Raw genomic sequence first — 18,189 nt, 5'->3', positions numbered from 1 at the left:
AACTTGAAAGCAAGAAGAAACTATAACTATTTGCTCCAATATTGCAGTGGTTCCTTAGCTGAAGGGTTAGCTGATATCTACCCTACTGACAGCAACTTGTCTCTCACAGAACTGGCAAGAAGAGGCCTTTTTCATCTCCCTCCCCATTAAGCAACAAAACAATAATAGCAGCAATGACAAATTGACGTCGCCCCAACTATGCAAAAGGCCCAATGTAACATGCTTTACAGATGTTTTCTCATTTAAACTTTTTGGGGAATCTTCATTCAAGTGTCTCAATTTCCTTTTGGTTCCAATCAAGGGATTTTTGCCTGATTTTTAGCAGTTTCTTCGCCGTATCAAATGTTTTTTTAATCCTTACCTTAGTGCTGTCAAAGTATGTTCTACAGTAAGCCCCCCACCAACACCCTAAAAATGGCTGCATAGTAAACTAGGATTGGAAATAACAGGTTTCTTTCCTGTTAAGGCTCCTCAGAGCTTTTACTATGCTGCTGTGTAGAGTAAATCACAGAGAGAAGATGAATGTGGAATACTTTCCAAACTTAAAACTTGACCATAGAATACGTTTTCAATGACACTTCTTAAGACTTTCTTGGAACGTACTTTGAGGAGCAATGTTCTATTTTTAGTGCTAACTTAATAATTATTCTATGTGACCACTTTTATTTAAAGTGGTGTTCATTTAAATAGGGTATCAGAAAGTTAATTCTTAATGGTTCATGCAAAGTGACAGGAGTTGAAGGCAAATGAGATCGCGTTGAGCCATGTTATGGAATTTGCACTTTCCCCTCAGTGCCATGGAGCCCCTGGAGGATTTGAAGCAGGAATCAGACTTGCACTTTAGAAGGATTGCTCCACAGGAATTACCTAAGAAACTTCCACCAAGATTTAGGTCCAGGAACATCTGTGTCCCTGAGGCCTCCCTGTCCCATCAGTCTGCCCTCCCACTGAGTCCCTTCCTTCAGAATGCTGCACGTATGGACGCTTTCGCTGACGGAGGACATCAATGACCTCCCCTCAGTGCTGCAGGGCTTGCTCTACCTCACGGCTGTGGCCATACATCCCCCCTTGGACACTCAGCCTCCTGCCCTCATGCCTTTCTCCTCGCCCTTGCCTGTTAGGTCCAATTCTGACTTCAGGCCCCAGTTCAACAGCCCCTGCCCAACTCTGCGCCAATTCATTCTTGTTGATTTTTTGCTCTTCTTTAATAAGCAGGCTTCTGTCTTCGTTTCTTATAACCTTGTATTCTCCTGGTTAACCCCACCTGAGACTAGATCCTTAATATCCTCTTTCTACGCTAGGACCACAGCCTTGCAATTCAGCTTCTCTAGTTGTCACTGAGCAATTAGACTTTTTTATCTCCAACACGAGCTCTGCTATCTGTTGGGGTAAATTATTATAAACTTCTCTTGTTAACAACTTTCCCAGACACATCAACCCTCTTAAAAATTCAAAGGGCGTGTATATGGGTGGGGGTGATAGTAAAAGACTATACCTACACAACACATAAGGCTGAGGCTGTTCTCTTTAGCACCTGTTCTAGCCAATAGATGGGTATAATTCCAGGTCCCAGTCCCTTCCAGTAAGCTCTGTACTTGTCATAAGAAGCCAAGCCATGTTCAGTGAGTTCAGGGAAGTGATGAGTACAATTTATTCTAACTATTCTCTGATGATAACATGGCCCCGAGAACTGATCCTCACTGACATCTAATCTTATGCTGCATGCCTTAAAACAACCACCTTTTGCTTATCTCTTAATAATCCTTTAAGACTTTCCTTCCTTCCTTTATCTAGATTAAAAAGATTTATAAACCTTTCCATTTTTCTACTTGTAGAAACTAAACAGTGTTGGGCCTGTCTTGTAGTATTAATAATTTATTGAGTATGGAACTGTGTAACCCCAAAAGGTAAATGTATATACTTTTTGCTTACCCTTAGGTAATCCTGGGTTGTATTCCCAAAATGAAAATTTTCCTGGAGTGTAATAGTGTAAACAAACACAAAGATGCTTATCTAGCTTCCCAAAGATACTTCAGTCCTCTTGTTAAAAAAAAACACGGCTTTCAGAAAATGACTGCCCATATCTTGAGAAAAGGTTGCTGCCTCTTTTCTTAACCACCTGTCTGTCAAAGTCATGCTGATATTAGCATGACTTTGGGGTAGGCTGATCATGCTGATCTCAATTAACAGCACAGAGAAGCCTCAGAGTTGCCTGGGAAATAGAAGACTATATTACAATCTGATTGATTCCAAATATACTAACAGAGAATTTCTGATAGAACTAAAGGTTGAGATAAATTTTGTCTATATTATTTGTGATGAAAATACTAATACAATACCTATTTAAAAGCCTCAGAAAAAAATACTTAAGTATGAATTATCTGTATTTAAAAATAATTACAAATTCTAATATTAGCTTTAAGGGTTTATTAAAACAAATTCATTAAGCATTAAATCACACAATGCTCTGTTGTCCTGGTTTATTAATTATATACACTTAAATGAATTAAAACTGAGCATTTATAAAATATTCTATCACTTAGATTTAGATTGCTCTTGGCAAACAATGCTGAATTGTGAGGTCATACTGTATATATTGGGTCAATTATGTTATAACTTCTCAGATCTTACTTCATTTTGGCATTTAAATAAATGAATTAGGTCAGCATGCTACTTTATATGTTAGCATTTCATTGATATTACAATGTTAATTTTTCAAGATCATACTTTCCCACAGTTAAGTTTTATACCAATAACAAAAATAATAATGAACTCTGCTGAGCCTTTACCAAGTGACAGACACTGTGCTTAATAATTTACATGAGCTGTCACATTTAAACATCACAATATTCCTATGATGTAGATCAAGTGTCGGCCCAGTTTAACAGATGAGGGGATGGAGAAGCAGAGAGCCAGGCAAGCCGAACGAGGCCATGCAAACAGCAAGTGGCAGAGCTGGGATTCGAACCCAGGCAGCCTGACTACTGTCCTGCTACTAATATGAAGTTGATTGTACTTTGCTCTGACTTTTTACTTTTGATTCTTTCTTTGCACATAATTTTAGAAGATGGATTTTTATTTGCATTTTGTACTTTGAATTCTGCCTTGATTAAACTGATACTTAATAGGGATTGACAGGAATTGAGGAGTGTGGAATGGTGTTAGGAAGAAAGGGAATTGAGCAGCAGTTAAAAACCACAAATGTTATATGCTGAAGAAAAGGTAAGCAGGAGATTAACTTTATGCATATTTCCAAATATTTGTGTGTGCTTTTCAAAATCCCCTCGCAAAACTCAGAGGTTCACAGAGGGAAAGAGTTCAGTGGTAATTCTCACAAACCTTTGTTTTCATGGGCTTAAAATGTTTTCAGAATCAACCCCAGTTAGTTTCTGTCTTTCAGCATGGTAAGAATTTGGCATGCTGCTCCTTTCCTCCTGAGAGAGAAATCCGAATGCTTGCCAGAGCACTTAATATTCTAGCTTCCACAGCAAATTGCTTTCATCTCCTCCTGCCTCCAAACTGACTTCAGATTTGGGCAAAAGAGAGAAAGGCACTGAAGAAAAGAAGCGAAGGGGTGAATGTTGCTTTTTTTCCCCCACTGAGATAAACAAGACATGCTTATAATTATGTGACACAATTTTTTTAGTATAATTCTCACTGTCAACCCTAGAAAGCTCCCTAGTTGTCCTCCCTCCCACAGTAGCATCGAATACCAGGCCCGCATTACAGTGTAAACGAAGGACTAAATGACTGGCTTTAACTCATGGACAATTTTGAGTTTTATTTCATTAGCCAACTCCCCCCACCCCCTTTAAAAGAGGATAGGAAATGGAGAAAATTATAACCTAATTGTCCATATATAAAGATATGAGTGAGTAAAATATCTGACCAAAGAAAACGTTAGTAAAGAAGTCTGTGGTTTTGCACTTACAAGAAAATAAACTTTCCTTTTCAGATAATAAGAGCTAGAAGACAGATTATGCAAACATTAACTTTTCAGATGCATAAATGTAGTATGTTATGTATTTCAACTCATATTCTATCTAGTTTTCAATAAATTAAAAAAAAAGAAAAAGGAAACAGGATTGTGTTTGGAATGTGATGATGTGATACTGGTGAGAAATACCTAAGAACACTGGACAAAGTCTGATAGAGAAGAACAATGGTCACAAATATTCCAAGAAAATGCTGCTTTCAACACACACAACAAAAAATAAAGACAGGCTAAAAGGAAAAGGTTACAAGAGAAATAAACAAACTTAAGCAAAAGAAAAGGTGCAGCAGAGCTTAGCACATTCAAGTAGTTATCTCTTTCCTCAGATTAGCAGCCCTCCAAATATGCTGGACACGCTTAGTATTTCAATCCTTTTATTTTTCTCTCTGTGCTTCTCCAAAACCGTCTGGCTTAATATCAGAGAAAGCCAATAGCTTAATTTTACATAATTTTTTATTTTGCAAACACAAAATAATTAACAAAAGGAGAAGAAAAACTTAAGTCGTCAGCCTACGTGTGCTCAGTGAGAAAGGCTGTGGATTTGGCATTAGTTCTTTACCTGGCAGTGTTCTGCTTCCAGTCTAAGTGTGAGTCTGAAATATTTTTTGCTGTTAGAATTGGTCATAAATACTACCATCTCTCCCAACTGTACATCTGCATTTTAACAGAAGTGCAGATCAACTGCTTTGTTTTACTTTTTCCCCCTTCCTTATCCCAATCCTCTTTCCACTCCTAACTCTAACTTCCTTGCCCATCTCTTATTCGATCACATTCAGCTGGATAGCTTCATCAGACACAGTGAAAAGCGAGGTGAACTGAGACCACATTAGACAAAATTCCATGTTGAAAACCGTAAACATTCATTCCCTCCCAATTATATCATTATGTTCACTGTTATCATTATTTTATTTGCATGTTTAATGACAGAATATGAACTGAACAACTCTCTTGAGTTTGTCAAAATAGTAACAGAATGATATAAAAATACATATTTAAATGTCTTTCTCAAGATATTCAAAGTTAGAAAATGATATCATTCATGAATAAGTGAATGAGTGAGTTAACCTAAATCTTTATCTACAGAATTTTTTCAGATGACAAGGGGAGGATCAGAAGAATTACTCTGACCCTAGCACCTTAATACAGTAATTATGTCCCAGTTTTTATTTCAAAACTTTCTTATAGATAAAAATGACTCTAAATTAGATCAATAATAGGATTAAAACTCATATGATTACATGAGTTACTGTTTGATTGTTTCCCCCTAAGCAATTACCAGGAAACATTCATCAATATACCAATAAAGCAAAATGTATAAATTAATCATTGAAATATTTTTCCAAAAGAGAATTCAGATTTCAAGGCTACCATTCTGATGGCCACACAAAATATTTAAAAAATAATCCATAATATTTATGAATAGATGTTACTAAATATGAACTCTTGTCCCCAGTTTTTAAAAAAATCAATCTATTATTTACTAATATAAAATTTGTGAAAAAATGTTCTCTATGAAAATAAATTTGATTTTCTTTTACCTTTATCTTATGTATGGTATGAGTCTTTTGAACACAAAGGGTCTTGAAGGGAAAATAAGCTTTAAAAATTGTTTGTTAAACTCATCGACATGATTATTGATACAACAAAAATGTATAATTATTACAAAGTAAATATTTTAAGCTCCTCCTCTGAGCCTTAACTAAAAGCTGGTAACACATTTAATATGCATCTCCCTTCTTCCCAGCCTCATGCCACACTGTCCCTCCAACTAGGGCAAGAAAAAGGTTATAAACTATTTTCCATTTTTCTCCTCTCTCTTGTTTCTTTGCACCCCTCAGGCACAGTATCTTCAGGCATAGTGCCTGCTGGCTGGCAGCAGGTGAGACACATCCCTCCTCCTCTGAGAGCAGATGATTACAAACCCAGGAGTAATCATACACAGTGACAAAACTCAATATAAAAACTCATGTCCATTAATGGAAAAATGGAATATAAGCTCCAGGAAATTATTATGATTCAATATTTTAAATTACATTTGAATGATACACTTTCCAATGTGTCTTTGACATTCATCTAAAACCACATAGAAGCAAAGCCAGAATATCTTTCACAGCTCTCTAAGCATTTATCTGCGTACAAATATTAGAGGATTCAGCACGAGGGAGGTTGCCTGCTGAGAACAGAAACTGAAATGCCAGGAGGCATATTAAAAACCAGTGTAAATGATGCAATTCATGGCAGACAGCCATCTCTAGGCCTACATACATTTGTTGTTAATAGAAAACAGAGGTGGCAGCAAGAGATATACCATTCCACTTCATTCTTGACATAGATATCATTTATAATATAGAACAACACATAAGCTCGAGTACCTTGCAGGAGGTGTGCAAACATTCCTATGTTATGTACAGTGGTAAAATCAAAATGAAATGTCATATGAAAACCTCGACTTCAAGATTCATTTCATACGTTTCAATCACTCAGTAGATTAGCAAACATCTGCCATGTACATATCACCGTGCAAGGTGCTATGGGTGATACAAGGGAAGACAAAGACAGTTATTGTTCTCAAGGATTTTGACATATTAAAAAGGAAAGACTTAAGGAAAAACACCAACAAAAACACAAATAAGGCAGTATATACTCAACTGCCAAATGGTTTGTTTAAAAAGTATAAATGCTATATGATATCCAAAAGAGGTCACTATGGACTAGAGTACATGGAGGTAACATCATAAAAAAGAAAGGTCTTAATCAAAATAATCTAACCACAAAGGAAGAAATAAAATTGGCAGTTTAGTTTGGCTAAGGGGGAGAAAACAACAACAACATACAAACACAATGAAATGAGAATGGCCTCAGAAAGTCTTATACTAACTTAAATCTGTATCAAAATTATATGGAGTGGTGAACACACAAAACAATATCAGATGATGTATTACAGAATTGTACACCTGAAGTCTATATAATTTTATTAATAAATGTCACCCCAATAAATTCAATAAAAAGTAAAAATAAATAAATAAATAAATAAAAATCATGTCAAAGGAAAAAAAGGTTGCTGGGAGGAATAAATAATATAAAAAGGAAGCTCACATGCCCACAGCGACAGGAAAGTTAGATAAGACCAACAAATTGTTTAACCATTAAACACTTTTGTAATTTATTGTTAAAAAGAAAGACCACAATAATTTGAAGAAAACCTTGAAATGTAATTTACTTGTCTATGTTGACATGGACTGGAGAAAACAATACTTTCAGAGGAGAACCAAAGGTTCTACATGGAAAGGGGAAGCCACAAATGCACAGAAGCAGACCCAGGAGGAAAACTGGGACTGCCTGTGCAGAAAGTGACCAGGAGGAGAAATGAACATGAGGGTCACCCAAAAGACGTTTTAGAGGACACAGGTTATTGAAAACCAATACAGGTCTTCATCATCTGTTTATCTGACCATGGAAGCAATGATTTCTAAATCACAAATTGCTGGGGGGAGGGGAGAACTCCCACCCAAAACAATGTAATAAAAGGAAAAAGACTTAGTAAAAAAAAAATTTATTTACTTTTTTTACATATGTAAATATTATTTTCTTAAAATTAATCATAAGTCCTAGAATAGTTCCAGTTTGCCCTTATTGTTCAAAAATAACTATTGAGCCCAGCCAGCACGCTATGATCCAGGAGATATTGGTTCGATTCCCAGTCAGGGCACATGCCCAGGTTGCAGACTCGATCCCAAGGGGGGGGCTGCAGGAGGCAGCCAGTCAATGACTCTCTCATCATTGATGTTGCTATCTCTCTATCCCTCTCCTTTCCTCTCTCTGAAATCAATAAAGGCATATTAAAAAAAAAGAAAAGAATAATTATTGAGTAGGAAAGCATGAACTGTAGTTTACAAATTGCTGAAGGCTCACTGCAGACAATTCTGAGAGTTAAAAACTCCAGGGGAAACCAGTCATAGTGTGGCCTCAACAATATTGGGAGATTTACCTCAAGGAATTTGGCCAAAATGGATCACAGGCCTAAATGTAAAATGCAAACTATTAAAATTCCTAGAAGATAACATAAGAGAAAACATAGGGTATGGTGATGCCTTTTTATATACAACACCAAAGACATGACCCATGAAAGAAATAACTGGAATTATTGTGGTAGCACTGAGATCAGGATATTTCTTAGACTCAAATTTCCCTTGTAATATTAGGCAATATTTGGAGATCCAAGGTAGGTGGGAATGTGATGATATGTATGGAAGAAAACACTGTATGCTAATAACTTTAGTTAACAGGCATGAAAACGGGAAAAAGGGTGAAACATAACTGAATTCCTGCCAGGCACAGAGTAATGGGAATATCATTCCTGTAGCTGCTTCTCTGACCATTCTATAGACGAAGTAACAGAAGACGAGACAAGGTCATGGGGCTAGGTAATAACAGCAGAGCCTCTGTTGTTTATACCATACCATACACTGCTTCCCTTCATCCATTCTCATAATTCCCACTAGGATTTAGTCCAATAAAAATTGTATTTTATGTTACAGTGATAAATAACGAGTTATAAGTAAAAAGACTACTGAATGTCTGGGACTGAAACTCTACAATGCTGATTTTAAAGCTGGAGGGGGAAAGATCTCCTTTAAAAATACAAAGCAGAAAAAAATGTACCTTGTTTTGGTAACCATGTTGCTATAGGAACAACATAATGATACACAGAAGGGCTTTCAAAGTTATACTGGTAATAAAAGATATACATGTGTACATAGGTCTATCAGTGTTGTTGAATAAATATCAATCTCCCTATCTAGTAGCAAGGAAACCCATGTAAACATTATTTGTACCAATAGTAAAAACATCTGTCTACTTCTGTTTACTGTTTGCATGTATCCACAGAGAGAAGGAATAAAGGAAAACAGTATCCTCTATGCCTAAGAACTTTGGTCTGTAACGTAATCTAGTGCTGGTGCAGGAGAAAAAGGAAAAGGTAATAGGTAAAAGGACTAGCTGGTCTCAGAGCTCCACAGTGGGAATACAACTTGCTTAGGTTTCTCAAAGTTTAAGTAGTACATACGACACAATAAATGCATATCTGTACTTCTAGACTGAGAAAAATATGATATAAACTTCTAGGGTTAAATAACTTGTTAACAACCGTGTCCACTGGAGACAATTTTCAGTGCCCTGAAAAAGAATAAATGCTTTTCCAAGTAGTACTCACCCTTTTTCCTGCCTTCCCCATGTGCCCATCACCCTCGCATCGGTGGCAGCTCTCATTTCACCGCAGATTCTCAATCTTCCCCAAAAGGGACAAATCAGAATTTTGGAAGAGAGGTAAGGGTTTGAAAAGGCCCCAAGAGATCTGAAGTGATTCCCTAAGGAGTGTGCCCCACCCCATGAGAACTTTTACATCAGTTCCTTGTTCTACAAAATCTTGAGTATTCAAAATTCAGTTGTCCCAAACATTTTAACATCTGTGCCTCTTACACTACTTCCATACACATCAGAGCACTGCAAAAGCAGAAAAAGCACAGCCTGGACAAAGACATGTAAGAAAACATATATTCCTTTTTTGAGATACTATTTTTCTTCCTCTCAAGGAACTACAGTAAGCATGCACACATTATTTTCTTAAGGAAAATGTAATGCTCAGGTGAGGCAGGCCCTGCTAGCATCTTCTTCCTTCAAACAGAGCCTGATGTTATTTCAGGAAGCAGTGAGCCAACTCCCTGCAGTCTGTTCCCCAGACTCCCCTGCAGTTGTGGGAAAGCTTTTGATTTCCCAATACAGGCACTTCCCCAACTGTCCCCCTTCATATTCCTGCCTTCTGGCAGTGCATGAGCCATTTTGAGATCATAAGATAAACCAGCGTGAGTCCGAAGGCCTACTTACTGAGAAATGAAGTGAGAGGAGGAAAGGGGCTGGGTCCCTGGTGACATGGCATGGCTGAGCTGCCTATATCCCTTCTTGATTCAAGAAACAAATAAACCCTTGTCCATTTAAACCTCTTTCTGCAGACTGCGTTCCTAACTGATATAACTGGTCTATGTGGAAAGTAAGTTTGGCACGAGAAGATGATGATTAACACAATCTGCCTTGTTTGCCCCCTCACCCTCTACTCCAGCCAGCTACACCTATTTCCTCCGACTCTCATTTATAAACTCAGAGACACTCTCTGTTTTATCCCAAACTGTGGACTCAATCTGTCTCTCTGAACCTTTAGTACCTACCTGTGCCCCTTCCATGGGATGACTGCTCTATACTTTACTTATATGGCTCACCTGATTTATGAGAACAGCTAACCATAACCAACAAAACTCTTAAGTCTGGTTCCTCGTGGAAAGGTCTATCCTGCTGCACATATCTCCATGCACAGTCTCAATTTTGCATGAGCAGAAGTCAAAGAGGAAAAGTTTAGCATTTATGTAACTGCTGACTTTTGTAAGCTACCTATTGACATTTGTGAGAATTTAATCAAATGATTTTTTTAAATGTTCTTATTCAAAGCAATATTTAATGTGCTAAAAATCAACTCAAGGTCACAACTAAAATGAAGTGGCCCCATTACTCCCAGGTTCTCCCTCTTACAACTGAAAAATCCTGATCACAACACAATGCAAGCAAAGGAAGGCTCTGAAAGGTGGGAAGAAGGCAAATGGCCTTGGGACTTGAAAAACACCAACACAACAAGATTCCTGAGTTTCCTTAGTGCCTCTCCTATGTCCCAAACAGGGTGCTTCAAAAGTCTCCAACCTAGAATTACCAACAGCCACATTTAAAACAACAACAACAACAACAAACTCCCAAAAAGTCTGATCTACTTAGTTTATCAGGGAAAGTATGGCTAAACAGCAGAAAACATTCTTGGCAACATACTCTCCAGCTAAATATCAACTGTAAAACTCCATAGCTTCATCAGGGCTGCAGCTGAGCAGAGGTGATCTTCCACACCTTATGGCCCCTGCCCCACAGAGACAGGTGGTGCATTCCAGTTCACCTGGCTGGTTTGTCAGTGGGGTGAGCTGGGAGCTGATTTTCATTTTCCTATTGCAGAAGCAAGATATGCTCCAACTCCCTGACCAGGGTGGTATCAGTGAGGCCAGTGGGGAGTTGAGCCTCCACCCCAACCCTGCACCAACTGAGTCTAAACAAAGCAGTACAAGTTGGTTGAAGTAAGTACTCTACTACTTCCCTTCTGTTCTTTGAGTCAGGGAGACCCAGTGGGGAACTAAACCTCCATACCCAACTGGCAGCAAAGAGGCCAAATAAAGCAGTGAAAAACAGGACTAGCAGCACTCCTCATACTGCTCCTCACACACATCATGTGTCAGAGGGTCTAGGTAGAAAGCCTCCAGCCCCACCCTGCATCAGTGAGACAGGAGTTGACACTCTGCTTCCCTATCCCTGGTGCCAGTGAGACCAGCAGAGAGCTAAGCCTCCACCCACAGCTGACATCAGCAAGGCAGATCAAGTAGGGGGAGGCAGCACTGGTTGGCATTCTCCCATCTCTTGGTGTCAGCGGGGCACAGACAGGAGCCAAGCCTCTGCCCTCACCCGGCTGCAACAAAGCAGTGCGAATTAGTTGTCTGAATCCCCACCTCCCTGGTGACAGTGAGTTCAGCAGCAGGGAGCTGATGTTAGATACCCGTGCAGACACACAGCATTGTAAGTTGGTGATCTACTTTTGCTGGGAAGATGTGAGTGGGGCCAAGGGGAATAGGTGAGCTTCACTCTACCAGTCTGATACAAGACAGTATTGGCAGGATAGTGGGAAGCAGAAAAAAACATATCCATCTGGCTATCATGCTATACCTCAACAGAGGGAGTACCTGCTAAAAAAATATTAAATAGGATTCAAAGTCTCATAGTATAACCTCCAAAATAAACAGGACTCAGTGGAAAATTACTCATCATGCCAGAACCAAGAAAATCACAACATCAACAAGAGAAGATAATCAGCAGACCCCACACTGCAATGAATCAGATGCTGAAATTATCAAACAAGGATCAGAAGGCAGCCATCACGAAAATTCCTTTAAAAAGGAATTAAAAATTCTCTTGAAACAAAAGAAAATCTCAAAAAGAAACAGAAATTACATTAAAAAAAAGAAATCATATAACTGAAAAACACAGTAATTGGGGTGAGGGGGAACCTAATTGGATGGGCTCAATAGCAGAGTATAATGATAGAGTAGAGAACCACTGAACTTTAGGACAGATCAACAGAATTCACCCAATCTGAACAACAGAAAAGAAAAAAATTAACGGTGTCTCAGGGGCCTGTGGGATAATAGCAAAAGAACAAACATTCATATGTTTGGAAAAACTCCCTAAATATGACAAGAGATATAAACCTACAGCTCCAACAAGCTATAGGAAAGATCTTATTCTATCCAAAAAGAATAAACCCAAAGAAATTCATGCCAAGACACATCATAATTAAGCCACAGACTATGATGTCATGCACCTGTATTGCAATAGCTAGAGCAACCACTAAGAAACCTATGCAAGGCAATATACTAAAAACCACTATAAAGAAATCAAGATATAATCCTAAAAATGTTCAAGAAACCAACATAAAGGTAAGAAAAGAGAAACAGAGGATGAGAACCAGAGGAAACAAACTAAACACAAATAATAAAATGGCATACTTAAACCCTAACATATCAATAATTACCTTAAATGTGAATGTTCTAAATACACCAATTAAAAGAGACTGGCAGAGTGGATTTAAAAAACCCATGATTTGACAATATGATAGCTACAAGACTCTGACATCAAATTCATAACATAGGTAAGTTGAGGGTAAAAGAATAGAAAAAATATACCATGTAAACAGTTTATTAAAAATGTAGTAATGATTATATTAATATCAGATAAAATAGACTTCGGAGCAAAGAAAAATAATAGAGACAAATAAGGATATTATATAATGATACAAGGATCAATCCACCAAGAAGGCATAACAATCCTAAATGTGTTCACACCAAATAACAGAGCTACAAATTTTGTGAAGCAAAAATTATAGAACTCAAAGAGAAATAGACAAATCCACAATGAGAGTTGAGGACTTCCAATACTCTACTCCTAGCAACAGAGAGAATCATTAGACAGAAAATAAGTAAGGACATATTTGAACTCAACAGCATCATCAATCAACTGATATAATTGATATCTAAAGACTACTTCATCCAGCAACAGCAGAATATACTCTCTTCTCAAGCTCACATGGAACATTCACCAAGATAGGCCATGTTCTGGGTCCAAAACACATCTTAACAAATTTTAAAAAATTAAAATTATACAATGCCTGTGCTTAGACCACAGTGAAATTAACCTAGAAATCAAACAGAAAGGTGGAAACTTCCAAAATATTTGGAGATTAAACAACAAACATTTTTTTCTGTTTTATTGAATTTAATGGGGTGACACTGGTTAACAAAAGTGTACAGGTTTGGTGCACAATTCCACAACACATTATCTGTACACTGTATTCCGTGTTCACTGCCCCAAGCCAAGTTTCCTTCCATCATCATTTATGCCCCTATACCGTCTTCTACCTCCTCACATCCCCCTTTCCCTCTGGTAATCACCACACTGTTGTGTCAATGAGTTTTTTCTCTCCTTTTTTCTTTTGTGCTCAATCCCTCACCCAGCCCCTGCCCAACAGCTGTCAGCATGTTCTCTATCTATGCGTCTGTCTCTGTTTTGTTTGTTAGTTTATTTTGTTCATTAGATTCCACATATGAGAGAAATCATACGATATTTGTCTTTCTCTAATTGGCTTATTTCACTTAGTATAATGTTTTCTACGTCCACCCATGCTGTTGCAAAGGGTAAGATTTCCTTGTTTTTTATGGCTGAATAGTATTACACTGTGTAAATGTCCCACAGCTTTTTTATCACTCATCTACTGATGGGCACTTGGGCTGCTTCCAGATGTTAGCTATTGTAAATAACATTGCAGTGAACATAGGGGTGCATATCTTCTTTTGAATTAGTGCTTTGGGTTTCTTGTGATAAACTCCCAGAAGTATAATTGCTGGGCCATAAGGCAGTTCTATTTTTAATTTTTTGAGGTAACTCCATACTGTTTTCCATAGTGGCTGCACCAATCTGCATTCCCACCAACACTGCAAAAGGGTTTCCTTTTCTCCACATCCTCGCCAACACTTGTTGTTTGTTGATTTATTAATAATAGCCATTCTGACAGGTCTGAGGTAATATCTCATTGTAGTTTTAATTTGCATTTCTCTAATAATTAGTGATGTTGAGCATCTTTTCATATGTCTCTTGGCCATCTGTATGTCCTATTTGGAGAAGTGTCTATTCAGGTCCTTTGCCCATGTTTTTAAAAAAGATGTCTTTATTGATTTCAGAGAGAGGAAGGGAGAGGGAGAGAGAGCAAGATAGAAACATCAATGATGAGAGTCATTGATTGGCTGCCTCCTGCATGCCCCCTACTGGGAATCGAGCCCGAAACCTGGGCATGTGCCCTGACCTGGAATCAAACGGCGATACCCTGGATCATAGGTTGATCCTCAACTGCTGAGCCATGCCAGCTGGGCTGCCCATTTTTCAATTGGATTGTTTGTTCTTTGGTGTTGAGTGTTATAAGTTCTTTATAAATTTTGGATATTAACCCTTATCAGATGTATCATTGGTAAATATTTTCTTCCATTCAGTGGGTTGTCTTTTCATTTTGTTGATGGTTTCCTTTGCTGTGCAACACCCTTTTTAGTTTGATGTAGTCCCATTAGTTTATTTTTACTTTTGTATCCCTTGCCCGAGGAGATATATCAGAAAAAATACTGCTACAAGATTTTACTGCCTATGTTTTCTTCTAGGATTTTTATGGTTTTGAGTCTTACATTTATCTTTAATCCATTTTGAGTTTACTCTGTGTATGGTGTAAGAAGGTGAGCTAATTTCATTTATTTTTCATATTATCTGTCCATTTTCCCCAACATCATTTATCACAGGAGTATCTAAACATATAAATCAAATATTGATGGACATAAAGGAGGGATTGACAGTAATACAGTCATAGTAGAGGATTTTAACATCCAATTGACATCAATTGATAGATCTTCCAGACAGGAAATCAGCAAGGAAACAGTGACCTTAAATGACACACTAGATCAGATGGATTTAATTGATACCTTCAGAGCATTTTACCCCAAAGCAGCAGAATATACATTCTTTTCAAGTGCACATGGAACATTTTCTAGGACAGATCACGTTAGGATACAAAACAAGTCTCAATAAATTTAAGAAGACTAAAATCATATCAAGCAACTTCTCTGACCATAATGGTATAAAACTAGAAATCAATCACAAGAAAAAAACTGAAAAACACACAAAGACATGGAGGCTAAATAACATGTTATTAAACAATAAATGAGTTAACAATGAAATCAAGGAAGAAATCAAAAGATACCATGAAACAAATGAAAATGAGAATAACTCAAAATCTATGAGACACAGTGAAAGCAGTCCTAAGAAGGATAGTCATAGCATTATAGGGCTATCTCAAGAAACAAGAAAAATCTCAAATAAACAATCTAACTTTACACTTAAAGAAACTTGAAAAGGAATAACAAACAAAGTCCAAACTTGAGAAGAAAAAAGCAAATAATAAAGATCAGAGCAGAAATAAATGAAATAGTCTAATAAAAAATACAAAAGATCAATGAAACCAAGAGCTGGTTCTTTAAAAAGATAAACAAGATTGACAAAACTTTAACCAGACTCATAAAGAAAAAAAGAGGACCTAAATAAACAGCACACTTTTGAATAACAAAAGGAACAAAAAAGAAATGCCAGAGAAATTTTTAAAACTTTGAATTAAAGGAAAATGGATTGAAATTTTTAACTTATTAAAATTTGTGTGATGCAGTAAAAGTAGTGCTTAAAGGGAACTGTATAGCATTGAATGCATTTGTTAGAAGAGAGAAAAGATCTAAAATCAATAATCTAAGCTTTCGCCTTAAGGAGCTAGAAAATGAAGAGCAAATTAAATCAAATTAAGTAAAGGGAAAGAAATAATAATATTTAGAGCAAATCCCTGGCCAGGAGTACTGTCCCATACATCAAAAGGTTGCAGGTTCAATTCCAGGTCAGGGCACACATCCAGGTGACAGGGTCAATTCCAGGAGGGGTGTGTACGGTAGGCAACTGATGGATGTGTCTCTCACATCGATGATTCTCTCTCTCTCCTCGCCTCCCTTCTTCTCTCTTAAAAAAAAAAAGGCCTTGGGTGATGATTAGAAAATAATAATAAATAATTAGAGCAGAAATCAATGAAATTGAAACAAGAAATCAATAGAGCCCTGGCTGGTTTGGCTCAGTGGTTAGAGCTGCCCCATGGGCCTAAGGATTGCGGGTTCTATTCCTGGTCAAGGGCACATACCTCAGTTGTAGGTTCAATCCCCAGCCCTGGTCAGGGCACGTGTGGGAAGCAACCAATCGATGTGTCTCTCTCAAGTCAATGTCTGTCTGTCTCTCTCCCTCTCTCCCCCATCTCTCCTTTTCATTCTTTCTAAAAATCAATGGAAAAAATATCCTCGAGTGAGGATTAACAACAACAAAAACAAATCAATAGAGAAAAATCACCAGGGAAATGTAAATTAAAAGATACCACTACACACCTATTAGAATGGCCAAAATCCAAAACACCACTCCCACCAAATGCTGGTGAGGATGTAGTGACAGGAGCACTCATTCACTGGCACTGGAATTGTAAAGTGAGAAAGCCACTTTGGAAGACAGTTTGGTAGTTTCTTAAAAAACTATGCATACCATGTGATCCAGTAATTATATTCTTTGGTATTTACCGAAAGTTGAATATACATATCTACACAAATAGTTGCACATGGATATTTATAGCAGCTTTTTTCATAATTGCCAAATCTTGGTAGCAACCAAGACGTTCTTCAGTAGGTTAATGGATAAACTGTGGTACATCCAGACAATGGAATATTATTCAAAGAAATGAGCTATCAAGCTGTGAAAAGAAATGGAGGAAACTCAAATGTACTGTATGTTGTTTTTTCAATTTGCCTGAATCTACCATTAGGCTAGTGTTAGTCAGAGAAGCTTCTGTTGCTTGTAACCAAAAGAACTTGATATAGAACTCTGACCAGAATTTGGCAAAGGATATTAAAAATCAATACAGACAAAATAAACAAAAAGATAAGCAACCATGAGAAAATATTAGCAACATATATAAACAAAGTATAATGTTCATACTATATTGAAAACTCATATAAATAAACAAAAATAAATAACCAAATAGAAATTTGGACAACATATATGAATAGGTAATAGAGGAAGAAATATAAATATCTAGTAAACATGAAAAATCTTCAACCTCATTAACAAAAAACACAAATGAAATAACAATGAAGTATCATTTTTTCACTCAAGAAAAAAGTAAAAATTTGAAAAAAATTGCGAAGACTTCAATATTAACAAACTATAGGAAAATAACCACTTTATAAACTGTTGGCCAAAAATAAAGTTAACACTATCTTCTGAAAGAACAATTTGATATAATATACACATCAAAATTTTTAAAAGGCACACTCTTTAGCAATTTCACTTCTAGGAATTTATTCTATGGAAAATGTGTACACAAATATAAATTTAAATACTACATGTAATAATAAATATTGAAAATAATTTAAATGTTGAAAATAGAAATGGTTAAGTAATTTTGGCATATTCTTAGTAAGGAAAATGTTGTAGCAGTTAAGAACCAGGTAGATCTATATGCAATAACACGGAACAATTCTCAAGATATATAGTTAAGTGGCAAAAATCACACAACAATAAATTTAACAGATTGGTTATGTTGAAAAACTAGTCTATTAAAAGATAAACATTTTTGAAACTATATGGCTTATATATATTACATATGTTAAAAATATACCTATAATAAAGGTAAAGACACAATGAAGAATATACACCAAACCATTAAAAGTGGTTTTATCTCCAGTAAAAAGAAAGCAATCAGCAGGATCAACGGGGACTTTCTTGCCTCTTCTTCTATATTTGTGTGTTTATGTACTTAAATAATACAACATTTTATTAAGGAAAGTATAAATAAACACCAAACAAAAGAATCTCTGACAGGCAAAAAAAACACCTAATTTAAAATTTTAAACTGAATACTTCAGGGTTTTTTTTATTTTTTCCACTTG

At 36.7% G+C, this 18,189-nt stretch overlaps 1 protein-coding gene across 1 annotated transcript in view; it reads right to left on the bottom strand.

Annotated features, from left to right (window-relative positions):
* The window catches only part of LEKR1 (leucine, glutamate and lysine rich 1), a gene marked incomplete at its 3' end in the record, with an annotated part of 107,301 nt that overhangs the window by 73,552 nt on the left and 15,560 nt on the right, over positions 1-18,189 (bottom strand). The gene's annotated exons all lie outside the window — the stretch shown is intronic.

This window comes from Miniopterus schreibersii, assembly GCF_964146895.1.
Source record: "Miniopterus schreibersii genome assembly, chromosome: 5".
Classification (NCBI taxonomy): domain Eukaryota; kingdom Metazoa; phylum Chordata; class Mammalia; order Chiroptera; family Miniopteridae; genus Miniopterus; species Miniopterus schreibersii.
This window is presented reverse-complemented; position numbering and strand designations above follow the sequence as displayed.